The sequence below is a fragment of the Amia ocellicauda genome, unplaced genomic scaffold (assembly GCF_036373705.1).
Source record: "Amia ocellicauda isolate fAmiCal2 unplaced genomic scaffold, fAmiCal2.hap1 HAP1_SCAFFOLD_36, whole genome shotgun sequence".
NCBI classification, from domain to species: Eukaryota; Metazoa; Chordata; class Actinopteri; order Amiiformes; family Amiidae; genus Amia; species Amia ocellicauda.
Window position 1 is genome coordinate 686847 of NW_027102931.1, and position 18199 is coordinate 705045.

The 18199-nt window shown below is 41.3% G+C and overlaps 1 non-coding gene across 1 annotated transcript; it reads left to right on the top strand.

The window, feature by feature from the left end:
* The first annotated feature begins 236 nt into the window (after positions 1–236).
* LOC136733264 (U5 spliceosomal RNA) lies at positions 237–351 on the top strand. Its single transcript, XR_010810157.1, has one exon. It is a non-coding gene; the product is annotated as a U5 spliceosomal RNA (small nuclear RNA).
* The last annotated feature ends 17848 nt before the right edge of the window (positions 352–18199 follow it).

Sequence of the window (18199 nt, forward strand, 5' to 3'; positions counted from 1 at the left end):
CTTTCACAGAGAGACATATACACACACACACACACACACACACACACACACACTTTCACACAGAGACAGGCACACACACACACACACACACACACACACACATACATACATACATATGGAAAAGAAACAATACTTTTATAAATCACAATAAGATGTAATAAAGTACAGAAAAACTAAATGTAAGAAAATGTGATCTTTAATACACACAAATATGTATGGCTGGTCGGATGCGTCTTGGACTCGGGTTCCTCTTCATTACGTATAACGCTTTTGCCTTTTGCTAAAGCTTTCCGTGGAGGGGAACGTGGATCAGTTTGTACCATTTTTGGGAGGATCTGCCTTGTTGGGGCGGAGCTGTGATCCAGGTGAACAGCAGATCGGGCATAGGTGGGCATGTGGGCAGAGGAGTAGGAAGGCCGGTCAAGCAAATAAGCTTGCTAAGGTACGCAGCAGCAGCAAGCAGCCCCCACATCCAGCCAGCCAGCCAGTCTGGCTGGCAGTGACTGAGTGGTTGACAGACGGCAAGCAACGGAATGTACGTGCTCTGTGATGTCATAGCAGTCAGCTGAGAGAGGCTCGTGATGTCATCGCTGAGCTGGCTGGCTGGCTGGCTCTGTGTGTGTGTGTGTCTGTGTCTGTCTGTTTTTCTGTTTGTCAGTCTGTCTGTCTGTCTCTCTCTCTCTCTCTCTCTCTCTCTCTCTCTCTCTCTCCCTCTCAATTCAATTCATTTGTATTGTCAAAGCAATTGGACATACATACATACATACATACATATATGTAGCGTAAGGTACACTTATACATTTCAATTAAAGAAGTGAATTCATAGTATCACCTCATAGTATCATAGTATCATCCTGGAGTCTTGTAGAACTCAATTTCTGTAATAATTGGACGCAGACACCAATTCCAAAGATATAAATTGTCAAATTTATTTAAAAACAAAGACTAAATGTAGCACTACACTAATTATACAAAAGGGAAAAACTAATTAAAATTCAACTCTAGATCAACAAATCAAAGACAAATCACTTCCGTGACCAAATCAAAGACCATGGGATCCCATAGGATAACACACAAATCGTTAAACAAAAAAGGTTATAAACACATTGACTACAATACCGGTTAGTAATTCTAGGAATCACTAAGAAACAGTTGAAAGTGCTAAATTGCAGTTTCAGAAGATGAAAAAAAACTGTAACTGATGGGATATGTAGTACTTTATACTCGAGTGGTCTATGCGATTACACCCTGTTGGTGTTATTAAGAACGCCAAGTACCAGAATGCAGAGCGGGACTGTTTTTTGTGCCGTGACTTGTCGGGGGAAAAACGCGCAGAAAAAACGGACGAGAAGGTGAAGGTAGTATGGCGGTGATGCACGCGTTGGTGAAGTGGGAAAGCGGGGTCGACAAAGACTCTTACAGCGTGATTCCCACTGCTTGCTTTCGCAATTTTGATTTATTCAGCATTGCTGATGATGACGAAGAGACGACTCGAAACTTCAGAGCAGAGTGGAGAGACACGAACAAACCTCCAAAAGGTGGATGGCCTGTCCATGAAGCGCAGATCATTATGACTGGTAACAATGTTTATTTAAAAAAAAAACATTAAAGTCTTTACATGCTATTTGATATATACAATCACAGTATATTTGAAATGAATGTTTAAGTTATTAATGTGTTGTACTTCTAACATACTCTTATAACATGGTAGGTGGTGGTGAGGGCGCTAAAACTCGTCATACTTGACTGGCATTTGTAAGATCGATTTATTGTGTGTTGTGCTTTACAATAAAATCCCCCAAATCACAAAATAAATTAAACCAGATATAATTTAACTTCAGTTTTGATTCAGTGTTGGCTGTTCATCTTAATTTGTATGGTCAAAGCACAGTATTTTTATGACAAATAAATATAATCCCCAAATATCTGTGGACATAATGCAGGGTTTTATTTATTTTATTTTTATTTTAGGAAAAGAAGGCGAACTAAGAAGAAAACTTAATGACCTAACAAAAATGCCCTGTCCTAAAATGAAGAGAGTACCTAAACCAAACAAAAAACTTCAAATTTCAGATGATAGTGACCTTGATGAACCACAGTTACCGGTGAGATAATTACTGCAAATATTAAATAAATGTATTGCAGGATTGTTTTTTTTTAATCATATTCATATATATATATATATTTTCATTTTAAACTCTCTTCCTCTCTGAATACAGCACAAAATAAGAAAGAAAACCGATGGAGCTTCAAGAATTAGATCCCGTCATATTCTACAGACATTTAAAGAGTCCAGTGAAGTTGAGCTACAGCAAAAAGTTAAGCAGCTCGAAAAGGAAAACACAAGACTTAAAAATGAAAACCAATGTCTTCGAAACCGTATGGTTGATGGTAAGTTTTTTTATTTATAGCAAATAATTCCTTACCTTGATAAATGTTATTCTTCAGTAATTTAGATTCCAGAGTAATGTATTATAGTTGATCATACTGAAGTAATCTAGAACCACAATACAGACTCTTAATGTGCACTGTCTAATAGTTTAATAATACTGATTATTAAATAAAGTTTTTCAACATAACTTCATAATCCTACATTAATGACTATATGCATTACATTAGACCTGGTAATTCTTGTATTTTATCTCTTTTATTTTTTTCGTAGCTAATGTTAATGACCCACAAAAAGGTCAGTTTGCCAATAACATAGAGCAAGTCTCTCAAGTATAATTGCAGGCATTGATGGTTTTGTTTTCACTTTGTATTAAATATATTACTAGAAATGATTATCATTTAATACTAAGGTTTTTTTCTCCAGAGATTCCAGACCTTTTGGACAATCTGAAAAAAATTGTAACAAAAGCCACATTTATCAGCAATGAAGACAAAAGTGTGTCACCATCAAGTGGTTCTGACAGCCCCACAGCAAATTGTTCTGAATCTGACAAAGAATCACCAAAACAGGTATAACACTCTTGGTCTACAATATTACAAAGACAAGGTAAAAATATATATATTGAAAACAAATATTGGTTGTAAACAATCTAATGATGCTACATTATCAGTTATATTCATAGTTATAGTTGATAATAAGAATGTAATTGAATTATGGGTGTCACAGATTCACTGACTTTATTATGTCTGTAAATTAATAAACTTAGAATTGAGACATACTGTGGTCTTTAATAACACATTTCTGTAACAAAATCACAGCCTTACTGATAATGTATTCCACTTAACATAATATAAGAATAGTTTGGGGATAAACTTGTTTTTTATTTACCATTGTCTTTTAGGTGGAAATATTCCCAGGCACTGGAGTTTACATTGACAAACTGTCCTGGATCCTTGCAGAGAGGTGCAGCACGAATACGTCATATGCAAGAACCCTGACGGTTGCTGTCTTTGACTTTCCAACATTATTAAAGAGCAATCTTCGTGGTGGTGGCAGCAAGAGAGATCCAACTTCGGAGAAAAAGACACCTCTGGATCGCTTAAAGGTGGAAGCCATATATGGTATGTAAATGCTGTTGTACAAAATTTCTAACTCTCCTTTTTAACTGTATAGAACACAAAGGGTTAGCATTTGAAATGTTCCTTTGGCCTTTGTTTTAGTTTCAGAGACTAGAGTTAATTTATTAATAAATAATAGTACCTTACATGTAGCAGCTGGAAAGATCCCAAAGTGCTCTACAGACTCACTTCACCCACCACCCTCTGGGGTGCAGCCATTTTGTACCAGCAGATTACTACACAGCAGTAAAGGTGGAGTCATAACAAATTTGTTAGACCTGATTGAGGGAAGCCTGACTTAGAATTCAGCCACGTCACTCTTTCAACAACACCTTGTAAATCACCTTGGATTAATGCTTCAGACATATTAATACATAATAATAATGAATAGTGCCATGGGATCCTTGACAATATAAACTTTCATGTCTCATTTAAATTTGACTTTTGAGCAAATACTTCACATTTCAGTCCAGTTGTGCCACATCAATGTAATGCTTAAGCAAGGTATTAATGGAGAAAAGACTGCCTTTGCATAGCTGCTTCGCCAAGTACAGATTTTACTATGAACTAGTGTAAGACAAGTTTAAGAGCATACACCAAAACGTTTAAATACACCCACACACAAAAATGTTGATTTACTGTGGCAATATGTAACTAATGAACCCTTCTCAAAGATATGTGGTATGTTTATTAAAAGATTTTTATATATCTATGTGCAAGTCATTAAATCTATGTGATACATGTTTTTTAGGGGCTACCTTGAAAAAATTGCCCAGTACCCCAAAGAGTGTAATTGGTGGTGCAATTAACAGCAAGATAAATGAACTACGACACAGAATGAAACCAGAGTGAAGATTTGAAGAACCAGATCTGTATTTTTTGTTTTGTTTTCAACAGGGTTGGGGTCAATTCCAATTCAATTTTTAATTCCCTTTTCAATTCAATTCCAATAAAGAATATTCTGTGAATGCAAAAAGTAATTGCAATTTTGAATTGATTTGTAGGAGGAATTGGAATTGAAAAACAGGAATTGACCCCAACCATGGTTTTCAGTGAGTGTTGTACAAATTGATAGGTCAGGGTTTCTGTAAAAACTTAATAGAGGCCAGCAGGCGTGCACGATCTGGGAAAAACTGCTCCACTACAACAGACCTCTTTCCCTTTGTTTTCTCTAAAAACCTCCTGATATCCTTCACTGCAGCTCTGACTCACCGAGGACGAGGAGGCGAGAGAGGAATCCGTGAAGCCGCCCTCACTGTCACTCCGAGCCGCGATGCTCCAGCGTGTAGCCGGACCTTTCCCCACCAAGCCGCTCGCTACCCCAGCTTCACTACTGTGCCACCACTTCTTTTACTGCCACTATTTACCAACACCGTCCGTGCTCCCTCCCAGCACCTTCTTAGTGCGTTTTTTCCACCCGGCGCCTCGGCTTGTACCGCCGAGCCTGGCCCTGCCTCCTCCTCGGCTACACCCTGTGTGTCTGTCCGCCCGTCTGCTGGCTGCTGAGGTTGTTCCTCGTCACTAACCAGCGCCCCGTGCACCGCCTCAACACCATCTCCCCCCGGCGTCTCGGTCGTCACTATCCCCCGCTGCCTCGACCCCGTCCCCCAGCTGTGCGTCATCGCCTCCGGGCAGCTCTTCCCCCGTCACGGCATCAGTGGTACCATCGGTCCGACCGGCGACTGTCTCCTCCGCCGGGGCTCGATCTCTGTCTGCCCGCTGCATCTGTGGCTGCGGGCCGGTGTCTCTATTCCTCCCCGCGTCGCCCCGCTCCTCCTCCCGCTCCCTGTCCTGCTCGGGACAGTTCCTCACGACATGCCCCTCGCTCCCACACCTGAAACACTTCATGGACTCCGAAGTAGCGAACACGACGTAGTCGGTATTGTCGATCTTAAATTTAAAAATGACATTAAGATCCTCATTGATGTTATTGAGGATCATATACAGCTGCCTTCGGAAGGACACGACGTGTTTCAGTTGCGGGGCTTTGCAGCCCAGCGGGACCCTCTTAATGCCGGACATCAGCTGCCCGAGCCGGTGCGGATGAACGGAGGGACGTTAGACAGCGTTACCTTCCGGGCAGGAGCAGCGAGCGGCAACACCGGGGTGAAAGTGTCGTCTAACACTGTGCCATTAGCCACTAGCTGATTGAGCAGATCAGTGGTTTTTAAGAAGATAACAATGGCAGCAGACTTGATATTTTCACACCCTGCTACCTCCCCAACCGCTAACACACACTGCTCTAGGGGGCAGAACTGCACCGGAGCGATCTTGACTCCATGGCGTCGGGTCAGTTTTTCAAAAGACGCATTCAGGGGGTCCGACCCCCCGACCCGGGAAGAACTACCGGTACTCCCCCCTCCCCTCCCCTGTTCCCCCACAATAAGAAAAGCACTGAAAACAGAAGACAAAATAAACAAACTGAAAAAAGTAAAGCAACAAAAAAACGCAGCCAAAGGACAGAGCTCTCAGCAGCACTCCCGCTCACTGCAGACCCCTCCCACACACTCCCAGCTGAGAGAGAGAGAGAGAGAGAGAGAGAGAGAGAGAGAGAGTTAGTGTCTGTCTGTCTCTCTCTCTCTGTAGATGCATCATAGGGAACATATGTAACAATCTCTCTTTTTGTTTACCAAAAATGAGAATGAACGTATTTCAAGTGGGTGTTGCCTTGGTTGGAAACGTTTTAAGATTATTTATGAAGTGTAAAGTGGATTTGTCTCAGTTCTCCGTAGTTTTCAATGTATGTGCCATTCAGTAGCGTTCATGTTACAGATGTGCCCTATGCAGTGGTAGGGTCAATAAAATGTCAGTAAAACTTTATTTTAGCAATTATGGAGGGGAAGAACTGCAAATAGAGGGTCCCCACTAATTATCTAACTTACCAACAACGTTTCAAATTAGGTCTTGCGAAGCTGCCAAATAATGCTGTATAATCGTATGTGTCTTCATACACCGGCTGCTATAGTCTGATAGCTTTGATTATATATATATATTTTCTCGTGAACCACAAATGCTATTTGCTTGATTTTTACAGAGTATGTTATAAATACCATTCTTATGAAGCCTGACAAATTGTATGCTGTAATTATGAATATTTTCAAATCATTTGTTTGTTTTTCCTAACATGTTACAAATGTTCCCTATGTGAAAGATGCATTATATCTTAATAACGTCTAAACAATTAAAGATATACAGATTATTATTTTCGGTAAAGTTATAACACATTGCTATTAACTATGTGTGTCAGTAAAAGTTTAAAAAATCCTAACAATTTTTTATTGATCCTGCAAAATAAGTGTTTAGGGAACATTTGTAACATAGTTAGGGTTAGCCACTGGGTAAGGGTTACATCTTCAGCAGTAAGTTTATTCATGTTAATTATTCTCATCAATGTTAAAGAACAATAAGTTCTATCATGTGTGTCGATAAAATGCTGATATTCCATAACGTTTGCTTGTGTATTCTGCAAAACACATATTTAGGGAACATTTGTAACATTAGGGTTACGATTTGCCATAGACGCGGAATGAGTTTGATTGTGATGTTAAATGGGGTTTAAAGACGCAGTCGCCTCAGTGCTGATTACTATTGCTGTGTTTCTCCACTTCTACTCCATGCTTGGGAACGCCCACATCCAGTGACGTCAAAACCGGTGGAAAAGCGGGCCGGTTCAAAAAAGATCAGCTGGATCCCAGGCCGAGCAGCAGCTCCGGCTCCAGCACCGGCACCATGTCGCTGGAAAAGCGCTAAGTGAGCTCACAGTGAGCTCAGTGTAATGTCTGCTCTGGTGAGCTCACAGTGTGACCTAGTCGTGAGTTCACGTCTTCACTGGGTAGTCCTTGACAACTTAATTGACTCAATTCTTGGGCTTAATTGGTCAAAATGACCATTGGTTGAAGGTACTCAGGGACTGATGTGTAGAGAGACTTATTAAACCTGCAGGATTGTGGTTTTCCCAGAACAGAATTAACCAGTGTAGCGTTATGTTGGTGTATTCTGATAAGAGCATTTTAGCTCTGAGCTGAAGCACTGATCTAAAGAAGACCTCTCCCCCCCAAATTTATCAGATTTCCTTAACTCATCAGCATGTGAACTGGTTTACATCAAAGTGACAGTCTTGGGAGGATGGCACCAAGAATGGGCCAAATAGCTTGGAATCCCTGCTGTGAGATGTCTGGGGAAGGGGGCCTGTAGGAAATAAAAACTCTTTGAAATGGACGAGAGCCGAAATCCCGACACAGAGCTACGAACCCGTGCCAACCGGCATTTCCAAAAGATGGCATGGATTGACATCAGTCATAAATCAAGCCCCCCTTAATCGTTTGACTTAATGACTTAAATGACTTAATCGTTTCTCCAGATAGGCAGGAATTGTTTCTGTTAACGAGCGATTGACACTAGGTAAATGACGACCGTGGGATCGCATCTTCCTAGTGCACATCAAAGACGGACATCTGCTTTGGATCCATCACCTCTTCACGGGAGGACAGATCATAAAACGGACCCGGACCTGTATCTTCTGATTGGATGAACGGCCATAAGATGTTACGTCATTTTCCTATAAAGCTGCACTCATGTTGGTAAACATTAAGTTCTCACTGAAGGAATTATTCCTGACGTGGGGCTTCCGAGCGGCTCGATTAAAGTTCTATTTGCTTTATCTCCATGATTTCTCCACTTATTTCCCACACGGTTCTACACCATATAATCACAGTTTAAACGATATTAAATCAAATCGCAGCCAATCAGCTTTTCTTCATTTTGAAATCATTTAATGAGAGCATTACATTTATTTTGGTAAGACTAAATTAGAATGCATATTTCCTGTAACCAACTAAACACATTTATACATTTTGCTACAAGTAAGACTTTAAAAATAGATCATGTAGTACTGTATACCCGCTGCTACAGCCATCACTGTGATTCTCTCTCCGTCACAAGAGGCACGTCATCAGGGGCCCAGTTGATAAGGACAGTACAGGAACCTAAAACATGCACTGCAGCAGTCACATGATTCACAGCAAAAAAAATGTTACAATACAGCTTCATGTGAAACCCTCAAAACCCAGCACAGAAGACTGGTGAATAATCATGTACTGGCACTAGGAAACACATGAAAACAAAAAACAATAAGCTCGTACCTTATCCATATTAAGATCTCTTTGTAGTGGCCTTACATAGATCATGGCAGAGCCAATGTGGATTTCTGGGTCCCTTCAATATTTCATGAGTACCCCTCATCAGGGCAAGGAATAACATCCAAGATCCTGAAATCTTCATGAGTTCAAATCCAGCCCCTCACTCAGTTTAGGATACGATTCCAAGAACTGATTTCTGAATCCTTCACAACTGCGCTCACATCCTGACATGAAATACAACTCAAATGTGAATCTAATGAACATCTTACTCACTAATAGACAACCTTGGATTCACAATAGGTTTCTATTCTTTTCATTTGTATAGCATGTGCACGTAGAACAAGCGAATGGATCACAAACGGGCAAATATTCCCGATCTGAATTCCACACATTTCATTAGGAGAGGCATCTGAAAGGATTTGGGGAGCTTTCAAATTGTAATAGTTGATGATATTTCAGTAGCACAGGACAGTGCTTTAATAAAACGTCTAAAATATCCAAGGTACATATAACATTACATGTCACTCATATAGCTGTCTTGTTTTCCCAATGTTTCTTGTGCTGTGCAGTATATGTACAACTAAATAACACTTTATAAGATCTGTCTTCTAGTTGTTTTACGGTGCTGCTCCGGTTGCGCTGCGGGTTAAACGCCCAGAGCATCAGAGCGGCGGCGTCGGAGCAGCACTGGGCCCCCAAACAGCGCGGCTCGAAACCTACATAGAGCCAAACATTTTAACCTTTTGACTTGTCCATTATAACCTCAATTAAATCATTAATATCATATATAACTCTTTTAATAATCATTATTGTAATCATCGCTTCACTGCACCGGCTCTTTTCATGCTGTATTACAGCAGTGCTCTGTTCACACAATCTCTCTCTCTCTCTCTCAATTCAATTCAATTCAATTCAAGGGTGCTTTATTAGCATGACAAACAGTTTCGTAGTGTTGCCAAAGCAGTTAATATTATATACATAAATTGAAAAATAATAAAAGGTAAGAAAAACAATGTATAAATAAAATCTTAATAGACATGTACATTTACTTTATTTATACTTAACAAGTTTACAGCTGGTGCTCCTGTATGTTTTCACAGTGAGCCCCTCAGGCTGTGGCAGGCGGCTACATATTGGGCGGCCAGGGGGGCAGTGTGTCCCTCCCCCAGGAGGATAGCTATTTGTTTTTCATGTATCAATTCAGAAAATGATTTTACAATATTTATGAATTTATTAAAGAATGTGTCCCTTATTTTGGCATATTTATTGCAGTGGAGGAGGAAGTGCATCTCTGTCTGGACCTCTCCTGTCTCGCAGTGACCACAGCGCCGCTCCTCTCTGGGCAGCCAGCTCTGCCTGTGTCGGCCTGTCTCTATGGCCAGGCTGTGGTCACTGAGCCTGTACTTGGTCAGGATGCGTCTCTGCTTCGTATCTCTGACAGTGAAGAGATACTCTGTCAGGGTGTTTTCTCTGTTTAGGGCCCGATAGCAATCCAGTTTACTTTGGGAATTTGGTTTCATTGTTCCAATGTTCCAGATAGGAGGTTTTGATTATCTTTATGATTTGGTTGACTCTAATTGGGGGCAGGTAAGCAGTGCCGACCTGAAGCTGGTCTCTGTTCGCAGTATTAGCGGGGGTCAGTGCCGTGAGCTTCAGGGCCAGCTGACTCAGGGGACTCTTTTCAGGGCTGAACTCTTGGGTTTGGAGGACCTTGTACTGCAGTGAGTCTGACTCACTTTTCTTCAGGTGCACCAGAATTGCAGTGCTCTTTTCTTTATATTAATGAGAGTTGGGTAGCGGCCTAATTCTGCCCTGCATGCGTGGTTTGGTGTGTTCTTCTTCTGATTGTGTAGAAAGCTCTTCTTGTTTTGTCTTTGAGTGCCTTCACTGCCAGGTTAAAGTCAGGGGTGCTGAGGACCATGTTGAACAATTTAAGCTCAGCCTCCTGCAGTTGTGCGCTGCTGTGTTTGAGCATCTCAGTGCTGATGCTGTCCGGGATGCAGGCTTTTCTGGGTGGAAGTGCCTGGAGCTTTTTAGATATTTCCTGTAGGGTGATTGGAGCATCAGTTGGGTTTTGATTATTTTTAATTGATTGTTCGAGTAATTTCAGTTTTTCCCTGGGTTCAATTTGTTTGTGTGTCAGATCATTTTGTTGGATATCTTTATAAAGCTTTTCAAAGTATTTTTTCCAAATGGTTCCATTTTGTATTGCCAATTCTTGTTGTTTTGTTGAATTTAAATTGTTCCACATTTCCCAGAACTGGATGTTTTTGATTGGATAGGTGCCTTAAATTTGTTCGTATTGATTTACACTCATCATCAAACCATGTCTGTGTGTGTGTGTGATTCTGGTTTATCTTTTTCTTTGTCTTTTTAAGATTTGCCATTGTGGCTGCAATTTGAAATATTTGATTGATATCATTTATGGCCAGATTTAGTCCTGAGATGTCAGGCTGATACTGTGAGCTGAGGAAAGAGTTGATGATGTTGGTTATTTCTGTAGAACTGATTGCTTTGTTAAATTCCTCTGTGCTGTTTGGAGCCCATCTGTATGTTTAATTAAGGTTGTACAGCTTACCGGGCTGTGTCTGTGTGTTGCTGGCCTGACTTCTGCTTTTCAGAATCGATTTGCAATGGTCATTTTGACCAATTAAGCCCAAGAATTGAGTCAATTAAGTTGTCAAGGACTACCCAGTGAAGACGTGAACTCACGACTAGGTCATACTGTGAGCTCACCAGAGCAGACATTACACTGAGCTCACTGTGAGCTCACTTAGCGCTTTTCCAGCGACATGGTGCCGGTGCTGGAGCCGGAGCTGCTGCTCGGCCTGGGATCCAGCTGATCTTTTTTGAACCGGCCCGCTTTTCCACCGGTTTTGACGTCACTGGATGTGGGCGTTCCCAAGCATGGAGTAGAAGTGGAGAAACACAGCAATAGTAATCAGCACTGAGGCGACTGCGTCTTTAAACCCCATTTAACATCACAATCAAACTCATTCCGCGTCTATGGCAAATCGTAACCCTAATGTTACAAATGTTCCCTAAATATGTGTTTTGCAGAATACACAAGCAAACGTTATGGAATATCAGCATTTTATCGACACACATAATAGAACTTATTGTTCTTTAACATTGATGAGAATAATTAACATGAATAAACTTACTGCTGAAGATGTAACCCTTACCCAGTGGCTAACCCTAACTATGTTACAAATGTTCCCTAAACACTTATTTTGCAGGATCAATAAAAAATTGTTAGGATTTTTTAAACTTTTACTGACACACATAGTTAATAGCAATGTGTTATAACTTTACCGAAAATAATAATCTGTATATCTTTAATTGTTTAGACGTTATTAAGATATAATGCATCTTTCACATAGGGAACATTTGTAACATGTTAGGAAAAACAAACAAATGATTTGAAAATATTCATAATCATACAATTTGTCAGGCTTCATAAGAATGGTATTTATAACATACTCTGTAAAAATCAAGCAAATAGCATTTGTGGTTCACGAGAAAATATATATATATAATCAAAGCTATCAGACTATAGCAGCCGGTGTATGAAGACACATACGATTATACAGCATTATTTGGCAGCTTCGCAAGACCTAATTTGAAACGTTGTTGGTAAGTTAGATAATTAGTGGGGACCCTCTATTTGCAGTTCTTCCCCTCCATAATTGCTAAAATAAAGTTTTACTGACATTTTATTGACCCTACCACTGCATAGGGCACATCTGTAACATTAACGCTACTGAATGGCACATACATTGAAAACTACGGAGAACTGAGACAAATCCACTTTACACTTCGTAAATAATCTTAAAACGTTTCCAACCAAGGCAACACCCACTTGAAATACGTTCACTCTCATTTTTGGTAAACAAAAAGAGAGACTGTTACATATGTTCCCTATGATGCATCTACAGAGAGAGAGAGAGAGAGAGAGAGAGAGAGAGAGGTGCTAAGGCACATTTGTAACATAAATTAGGGAACATTTGAAACATGCTTAGGGAACATTCATAAGAACATAAGAACATAAGAACATAAGAAAGTTTACAAACGAGAGGAGGCCATTCGACCCATCATGCTCGTTTGGTGTCCATTAATATCTAAGTGATCCATGGATCCTATCCAGTCTATTTTTAAATGTTCCCAAACTTTCAGCTTCTACCACTTTCCATCTTGAATGCCTTGAAGCCCAATTTCCATTTGTGTCCCCTGGTTTGTGTGTCCCTGCTGATCTGGAAAAGCTCCTCTGGTTTGAGGAACCTTTCATGATTTTGAAGACTTGGATCAAGTCCCCACGTAATCTCCTCTGTTCCAGGGTGAAAAGGTTCAGTTCCCTCAGTCTCTCCGAGTAGGACTTTCCCTTCAGACCTGGAATAAGTCTGGTTGCTCTCCTCTGAACTGCCTCTAAAGCAGCAATATCCTTCTTGAAGTGTGGTGCCCAGAACTGTACACAGTATTCCAGATGAGGTCTAGCGCATTGTACAGTCTTAACATTACTTCCCTTGTTTTAAATTCTACACTTTTAACGATATACCCTAGCATTCTGTATGCCTTTTGTATTGCTTCCCCACATTGTTTGGATGGAGAAAGTGAATCCACATAGATTCCTAGGTCTTTCTCATGCATTACTTCATCTAGATCTGTACCTCCCATAGTGTAATTATAGTGGACATTTTTGTTTCCTGCATGTATTACCTTGCACTTGTCCACATTGAATTTCATTTGCCAGGTGTCAGCCCACAACTGAATTTATCTAAGTTCCTCTGAATAGCATGTGCTGCCAAGATTGTATCTGCTAAGCCACCTATTTTAGTATCATCTGCAAATTTGACAAGGTTGCTAAGTATCCCAGAGTCCAGATCATTAATATAGATTAGAAAAAGCAAAGGCCCTAGTACTGATCCCTGTGGAACTCCACTAACAACCTCACTCCAGTTAGAAGTGACTCCTCTAATCTGTTTCCTATACATCAACCAGTTCATAATCCATCTACTTACATGACCCTGAATGCCTACAGCTTCCAATTTGAGGATCAGTCTTTGGTGTGGAACCTTATCAAAAGCTTTTTGGAAATCTAAGTATATCATATCATATGCTTTCACGTGATCTACAGCTGCAGTTGCATGTTCAAAAAAATTTATTAAGTTAGTAAGACATGATCTGCCTCGTCTAAACCCATGTTGACTATCTCCAAGAATATGGTTTTCATTGAGATGCTCCTCTATTTTCTCCACTTTCTTGTGGATTGGTATGAAATTTGCTGTCTTCCAGTCAGTGGGAACATCCCCTGTTCTAAGTGTCATTTGGAATAATCGAGTTAGCGGCCTATACATAATTTCCCTCATTTCTTTAAGTACTGTTGGAAATATCCCATCTGGCCCAGGTGATTTGTTTGAATTTAATTCTGCTAGTCCCTTTAGTACCTCCTCCTTATTTATCCTCATCTCTCTTAGGGTTTGACTGGACTGATTGTCAACCTGTGGCATGTCATCTGTTTTTTCTTTTGTAAAAACCTCTGTGAAATACTCATTTAGAATATTTGCCACATCTTGTTCGTTTTCCAAGATACCTCCATTTTTGCCCTTTATCTGTTTCACCTCCTCCTTAATTGACCGCTTGCTGTTGTAATTTTGAAAAAAGCTCATTGCATTGGTTGTAGCTCCAAGAGCTATGTTTCTTTCTATTTCCCTCTTTGCTTTCCTGATCCCTTTCTTAAGATCTCTTTGCAGCTCAACATATTCTATGTATTTTGTTTCATCACCATCCCTTTTGTATGTGCTATACAACATTTTCTTCCTCTTTATATTTTTTTGCATGCCTCTGGTTTGTATGTATGTATGTATGTATGTATGTATGTATGTATGTATGTATGTGTGGAAGGAAAGTTAGAAATTCTTTTCTCACAACTGTTTTTCTTTCTTGTATACTTAAGAAAGATAAGGTCAAGCTAGAAGGTCAGGACAATGTCAAACAGAATGACCTATGTGCCTGTTCCCTAATACCATGTGTAGACCTATGAACTCTGTTCTATAATGATATATGTTCTGCTTAGTTAGCCTTTAAGATAACATAGTAATGACTTTCTAGCATGTATGTATGTATGTATATATATATATATATATATATATATATATGTATGAATGTATGTATGTCCAATTGCTTTGACAATACAAATGAATTGAGAGGGAGAGAGAGAGAGAGAGAGACAGACAGACAGACTGACAAACAGAAAAACAGACACACACACAAACACACACACACACAGAGCCAGCCAGCCCGCCAGCCAGCCAGCCAGCCAGCTCAGCCATGACATCACGAGCCTCTCTCAGCTGACTGCTATGACATCACAGAGCACGTACATTCCGTTGCTTGCCGTCTGTCAACCACTCAGTCACTGCCAGCCAGACTGGCTGGCTGTCTGGATGGGGGGGCTGCTTGCTGCTGCTGCGTACCTTAGCTAGCTTATTTGCTTGACCGGCCTTCCTACTCCTCTGCCCACATGCCCACCTATGCCCGATCTGCTGTTCACCTGGATCACAGCTCCGCCCCAACAAGGCAGATCCTCCCAAAAATGGTACAAACTGATCCACGTTCCCCTCCACGGAAAACTTTAGCCCAAAATAAGGGACACATTCTGTAACAACATAATGGATGCCCACCCAACCTGTGACAAAACTGAGAAAAAAGAAAAACACTCAGTCCTCCTGGGGGAGGGACACACAGCCACCCTGGCTGCCCAATATGTCAGCGCCTACCACAGCCTGAGGGACACAGTGACACACGAGCACCGGCTGTAAATATAATGTAAATACTCGTTTGTAATGCATGTCGTTGTATTTCAAAAAAGGAATCTGGAAATAGTAAACCTATTTTCTTTATGTGTATGTATTAAAGATATTAAAGATTAAAGATTAAAGATCACATTTTATTACATTTTCTTTTTCTGTACTTGATTACATGATTCATAATTCTATTATTCATTTTCCGTGTATATGTATATATGTATGTATATGTGTGTATATATATGTATATGTATGTATGTCCAATTGCTTTGACAATACAAATGAATTGAATTGAGAGGGAGAGAGAGAAATAGAGAGAGAGAGAGAGGAATATGAGCTCCTAAAAACATTTGTTTTTATACATAAGCAGATTTAATTTGTCATTTACAAATGAATATATAGCACTATAAACATACACAGAAGACATGGAATAGAAATTCAGAAGAAAAAGTATTCAAAAAATAATAATTTTAAGAAAAACACAAAAAGAAGAAAGCAGAGAGACAGTTCTGGAAGAAAAGTGAGAAAAGAAAAGCTGAAGACAAGAATTGGAGGTAAGACCTTTCACCTATAGAGACAAATTATTAAACAAAACAATATATATTAATAAAATAAATAAGCATTCTCAGTAGTTGACTCAGCCAATGAAAATGCAGAGCTCCGATTTGAATAGAGTGACAGTAGGAGAGAGCCCAACTGCCACTGAGACTGATACAAATCTATCGAACAGCAGTCTGACTGCAGAGCTGCCTTTTGAAATCCGATACCCTGAAGACATTCGCTCTGCACAGGCTATAAGGACTACAAACAAGCTGTGATGAGAGCATCTCCTGAGACCCTCATCCTAGACTACACCGGTAATGGAGAAAACAGGGTCAAGAACAATCTACTGTTCTACACCGCCTTTCACAAAACCCTGTGCCAGACATACCCCAATAACAACAAGAGGGGCATTAGCAGAGGCAGGCAGATCTCAGTGCTGGTAGAGAAAGACACAGACAGTGTGATGCTCACTTTTAATGTATACCACAACGGGACCATCATGGTGCAGGGCAGCGAGAGTAGCCTGGACCAATTATCTCTCGGCTTCCACACCTCAAAGCAGCAGACTGAGGTAGAGAAACGTGCCAGAGCCAGCCACCCTGCAGTCTGCCCCCAGCCACACGGAGCCAGACAGTGCCCCATCTCCCACAGACTGCCCCCCTGTCTACCCAAACTCTCCAGCAACATTAAAACACTAAAGGAATGCCTATCAGTGCTGGAGCTGGAGTTTGCGGAGTTCAGGGAGCAGACCTTGAGCACCCTGGCCCAGACCTCCTTGTGCGATCAGCTCCGGGATGAGATGCACAGACTAAAGATGCAGCACAAGGCTGAGATCCATGAGCTGAGAGCAGCAGTGAGAGACCTGGAGGAGCAGAGCCAAACCCTGAGGACGGAGCTGCGCAGAGCGAGGGAGGAGCTGACCAGGACACCCCAGCACAGCCAGCTAAGGAGCCTGCAGAGCCAGCTGGAGGAGCTAAGAGAGAAGCTACACATCACTGGAGCACAGAGACTGCACTGCACTGACCCCACAACACCTCCAACCCCTGACACCTCCAACACTGATGCACCCACTGATCCACCCACACTCCCCACCACTCCTGACACCCCCACTATCACCAGACCTGCCACTAATACACAAACCCCTGAAACGCCACTCCCCCAAAACACACCCGCTGCCCCCACCACTCCCGACGCAAACCCGGAGTGGCAGGTCAACACAGAGGTGGTCATTCTGAGCGACTCCAATGGGAAGTTCCTGGATGAGAGGTGCCTCTTCCCTGGGTGAAAAGTGAAAAAGCTTTGGTGCCCGACAGCACAGAGAGCCCTGGAGCTGCTCTCCAAGAGGAGGCTGTGCCAGGTCAAACACATCCTCATCCACACCGGCACTAACGACCTGAGTGCCCGCAGGGGCGATGCGGCCTCAGCCCTGAGACAGGTGGCAACGAAAGCCACAGAGGAATTCCCAACTGCCAAAATCACCATCTCCACACTGCTGCCCCGCACAGACGTGCCCCTGCACATCATCCAGGCCATCAACGCAGAAGTGTCCCGAAGATGTGCCCTCCTCCCCAACGTCCACCTGGCACACCACTGAGACATCCAGCCACATCACCTGTATGACCACGTCCACCTCAACAAGACGGGTGTGAGGATCTTCGCAAAGGTCCTCAAGGACACAACCCTGGGCCGAAACCCCACACACCCCCACCCCATATCTTGTTCATTTTCCAAAATACTTCAATTTTTGCCCTCTATCTGTTTCACTTCATCCTTTATTGACCTCTTGCTGTTGTAGTATTGAAAAAAGCTCTTTGCATTCGTTATAGAGCTATGTTTCTTTCTATTTCCCTCTTTGCTTTCCTGATCCCTTTCTTAAGATCTATTTGCAGTTCACCATATTCTTTGTATTTTGTTTAGTCTCTATCCCTTTTGTATGCGCTATACCACATTTTCTCTCTCTTCAAATTTTTTTGCATACTTCCATTAAACCATTTTGGCCAATGTTTTTTGGTCCTCAATTTGCTAAGTTTTGGTATAAATTTCTCCTGAGCCTCAAGTAGTATATTCTTAAATATACCCATCCATTTTCAACTGAATCTGATCCAGTATGCTCCAGTCTACCTCTTCCAAGTGTCGCCTCATACCTTCAAGGTTTGCTTTTATAAAATTGTAGACCATTGCTTTAGACTTGGGCCTTGTTTCTAG